Below are 5,036 nucleotides of genomic sequence, written 5' to 3' on the forward strand. Positions count from 1 at the left end.
TGACTGATGAATTAAAGTTGAATTTTAAACCACAGCTTTCATACAGACATGAATGCATTTTTTAAAGATGTTCAGTAGCCTAATATGCATTCCTAGATCTATTTGTGTAAAATTGACTTAAATAATTGGGCATTGAGAACAGCCTAACATTTTTAAGAATTTTTTATGATTATTATTAATTTTACAATAGTGTGATCCAATTAAAAAAGTGACTCCAGCATGCTATTTTGTGCTTTCCCCATAAAACACAGACAAATTTAACACATGTGTAAAATGTGAAAACACAAAGGGAAATATTATGCTTACAAGTTTTAAAATGAGTGGCATGAGGTCTTCCTGAGAAATGTGATTACATTTCAAGATATCTGACATACTTCAGAAAGTTGGCCTAAAAAAAAAAACAGAGTTTTAAACAGTTTTTAAATAAGAGGGATTTAAGAAAGTAGGACAAGTGTTTAAGCATGAGTGCAGTTCAGACAGTGATAAATGATTTATCTTTCTTAGGGGGTAAAAGGACAAATTAATTCCTTTAAATATCTCCAACATCCTTCTTTGACTGTAAGTTGTTCTTGGAAGTAGTTTAACAAAACTGCTTTCACTGATGGGCTGATTTATTCCTCCATCACTCAGCCCATTCCTGCCCTAGTTTACACAATAGGCTACATGTATAATGGTGTTTCTTGATATTTTCATTATGTATGTCTAATATCTGAATGCTTTTTGTGTCTGCTTTTTTCTTTCTTTACAGCTTATTTTGCTGGAGATTTAACATCTTTATTATAGTGCCATATTTCATGCCTTTTATGGGAAAAATAATTGCACATAGACTTAAATAGTCTATATAAATAGTCTTAAATGCTGAGGCTTGCACCGTGCAAATTCTGCACATCACTCTGCACACTTTCTTATGTGGGAGAAACCTTAAATTTGTTTCGTCTTTGGGCTGTAAAAGAAGCATTTGCTTCAGCGACTACCGATTAGATGTTTTCTTTCTGGACCTATCAGATGCTGAGCTGAGTTGTCATATTAAATACTGTTCATACACAGTCATTGCTAAAGGGTAAAAAAAAAAACTGACAAAGGAAGTATTGCAAAGTGACTGAATTATTTTCACAGAGCAGAGCTACACTTTACACTCTACTGACATTAAACTTTAATAGTGAGCACTTCAGCCTCAGGTTGTATAAGGCCACACATTCACAAATAATGCCTGACCTGTGTCTAAATGTCAGGAATAATACATGTGACTGATGAAATTGGGCGACATTCCTCTCTTGAGCAGGGCCTTTAACTGTGCATTTGTCCTGTAGCACTGATTTGGTAGGGCTACAGACACAAAATATAACCATAACAGATGCAAATGAGACCTAACTGGACACAGAAAACACTAAAAAAGTTTGAGGAAGAATAAAATAGCACAAGGAAGTGACAAAACAACCAATGGATTCTAATGAAGGAACAACCACAAGTAAAGAGAAATACACAAACAGAGCACAACTAGACTAAACAACCACACACAGATACAGAAAGATGACTACAAAAATAAAATAAAATGAGCGAGGAAAAATTTAATTAAGGAATAAAATCACTGCAAATTAAACCGATGATGTGGGAAGGATGAGGCGTGGGTGCCTTATTAAAGCTCATGCCCTTGTGCAAGTGTCTGCAAATCCATGTTCACAAAGATATCATATTTCAGTTTGTGTGTAGACAGAAATAGCACAGTGCTGCCTGCGTTAGTGCCAATTGGATTCCAAACTGGGTTAAATATTCATGTTGATTTTTACTGAGGGAGGTATATCATGAATGAAAACCTATCAGTAAATGGAAAGATCCTCACAAGCTTTAGACCGTCTGTCTGTCTCTCTCTTCTTTGTCTTTCGTCGAAAAAAGCAATCACAGGCCTGAGTGGGTTGTCTGAGAGAGGAATCCCTTTGCAGGTTATGGATGTCATGTTACAGGAAGTGTGGGAGTAAGATTTACCATTTCAAATGATATATTTTTGGAACAGTTCAAGGCAGAGTAAAACCGATGTGTACAAGGTTTGGAGAAATGCCTACTAAAATAAAAAATAAAAAATAATTTCTTGAAGGACAGGGATTTTTCTGGATAGTTAGCTGAAGGCAGTCTATTTATCAGTTTAATGATGGCCAAATTTATCTATAACATTTTTATTATCAAGAAGTTTTAAAGCAAAATGGCACACAAAATAATAATAATAATTGTTCAAACTTCTCTAATGTGAATATGTTCTGTGTTTTGAAGTCTTTAAAGGTGTTTTATGACTAATCTCTTTTGAGGGATCCCTGAGAGGAACTGCCCACTGGTGGGCTCATCAGAAAACTTCATACCTATAAGGCTGTTTAACCATTCACATTCAAAAATAGGTATGCTGGTAATGCATGATGTAAGATGATCTGTGACAAAGAAAACAAGATAACAACTTTGGGTTTAGCAAGGCAGTGAACAACTTAAAGATAAAGGTTATATAGCAATGTGGCGTGCAATGATTACGAGTTAAAGGTTTTTGAAGCTGTAGCAATTAGGCTAACAACCTCAAGTTAACATTTGTAGGTAAAGTAATAATGCGGCAAGAAAGTCATCATGAGGTTTGTAGGTATAGCATTACAGCAAACAACAACAGCAAGATTAAGATTGCAGGTGTAGCAATGTGACAATCAAGACAAAATCAAGTTTGTAGGTACAGCAATAGGTTGAATATTGGTAAGACAAAGGTTGCCATGGTGTCCTTTGTGGGGTTTTTGGGGCTTCATGGTTTTTATATATGTAATCAAATGGAAAGGACATATCTAAATGTAGACATCACTGTTGGTCTATATTTTGGTTATGTTAATGCTATTATTAAGGGCTTTTAACATGCTTATGCCAAAATAATGCCATTTTTGGGGCTTCATCATCTGAAGTTTTGGATCAATCAACATGCAAACAGGTGTGGACCACTGAATGTTTTCTTGTGCTGTGAATAGTGACCGGAATACCAAAGCTAAGAGCTGAAACAGTCCCTCTAGTGTGCTATATTATTCCTTTCTTTCAGTGTAAACAAACCTTAAAAGGGTGAGTCCTCAGACATTCATTTGACAGGGAAGTTGAATGTCTTTTTGTTCCCAACTATCACTCAATTATTTAAAATAAAAGATTGGTAGAATAAAAAAGTATTGAAACTAATCACTAGTTGCTGCCCTGCTTCAGTTTTACTTACAGTATAACATCCACTCTGTGGATAAGTGGGCCTCCCTGCTCCTTAAGATTGAAACCAGTAATTAATCACAATGCACAGCCTTGTTTTGATGCAAACAACCTCTGTGTTTGAAATACAAGCCATTAGACAGATGGTCTCACATGGTATCACACAAACCTTTGTTAACATTTGTTGGTAAATGCATACATTTTTGGGGGGTCATCTTCATAGGAAGACACTGGTGATCATAACCTGATTCTTCATATACCAAGAGGTGTGTTTTGAATCATTTTTGAGGCAACACGGACACAGACTAATATCTGGATTGTCAATATACAGTCATAGACACTTGCTTTTTTGTGAGGAGAATAAGTTTAGAACCTGCCTGTAAATGTTTCTACAGATAAATCACTCTTGGGCTCAAGATGACTCTATGTCCAGTTGAAGGTTAATTCCTCTGTTCTTGTTCTTTTATTCTGGAGGGACAGAGTCTTGCTTTTTTAGCTGCTCCACATTTACATGACCTTGTTTGTAAGTCGCTCGGCCCAAAAACTTTTACAGCTGGACACACAATCATGACACAAAACAAGAATACACATTTAGCAAATGCTTTTATAAGGGATGCATGTAGCAATTACTTCTACTGATTACACAACAGCTAGAGACAAGTAAATGAATCAATGATAAATATTTTTTTTTACGTGTGATATTGAATGATTGTCGGAGAATCTTATGGTGCTTGTACTCGACAGGGATAGGGTGATTGAAGATGCCTGCCCTGAGCGGCAGCAAGATTTATGTAAGCTGGAAATGCAAAGTTACCTTCATGTTTATGTCTCTGATATCATAATAGGTTTCATTGTAGCAGCTGCTCGCTGACGGTGAGGAATGGGAGCTGATCATCTGTCTCAATTTTATGTATTTGTTTGCTCTGAGGATGTAAAATCAGTTAACCAAACCACACATTTATGCCTGAGTTTCTTTTGAAGTTCTGAATCTTGTTAAGTAGATGATTTCCTGTGGTGCATTACCTTGTTTTCCTGAGAAATTAGACGTCGCTTTACCAAGACAAAGAAACAAATTGACTTTTACTCTGAATATAATAGCATTACAAATTTATGTGAGCACAACTTTTTCCCAGCAGCAGCAGCAGCAGCATATTGACGGTGAAGGTTGGGTAATTTAATGACTTCTATACTGCTGGGTAGTTTAAAGGCAATAACAATGAAAAATGCATCCTATTTTATTAGCTGACGTGTTTCTAAAGTCTTAATCTGCAGAGTAACAGTTGTTGGCTTATAAATGTAGTGCAGTAAAAATGTTTTTGTCTCTGAAATGTTCAGCAGTAGAAGTAAGCTATACAGTGGCACACACACATGAACAAACAGCACAAATGGAGAGATTTCAGAGTGAGGAGTCTGCACACGCCTTGCTTAAGTGCACCCCGGCAGCGGTTGGTGAACTGGTACCAGTCCAAATATCCATAATATGATTCAAACCAGGACTGATCTGTCCCTGCAGACAGAGCTGCTTCTGCCTAACATATGACTAACACTTTCCATTAATGCTAATAAAGAAAAAAACATTTTGAACAGATAAATATTATCATTGTTTGTTTCATCAACATGATGTCAGGTGTCTGGCAGTCATTAGCATTTGTAAAATACGTCATTTGTGACTTGAAATCAGGCCATTGGCTGGTCGGTTTATCACGAGGACACTGACATCTTTCACTGAATGGAGACAATCATTCACCTGAATCAGGGAGAGAGAGAGGGAGAGAGAGAGAGAGAGAGAGAGAGAGAGAGAGAGAGCAGATGTGTCACAGACGCTCCTC

Source organism: Labrus mixtus, chromosome 8 (assembly GCF_963584025.1).
Source record: "Labrus mixtus chromosome 8, fLabMix1.1, whole genome shotgun sequence".
NCBI classification, from domain to species: domain Eukaryota; kingdom Metazoa; phylum Chordata; class Actinopteri; order Labriformes; family Labridae; genus Labrus; species Labrus mixtus.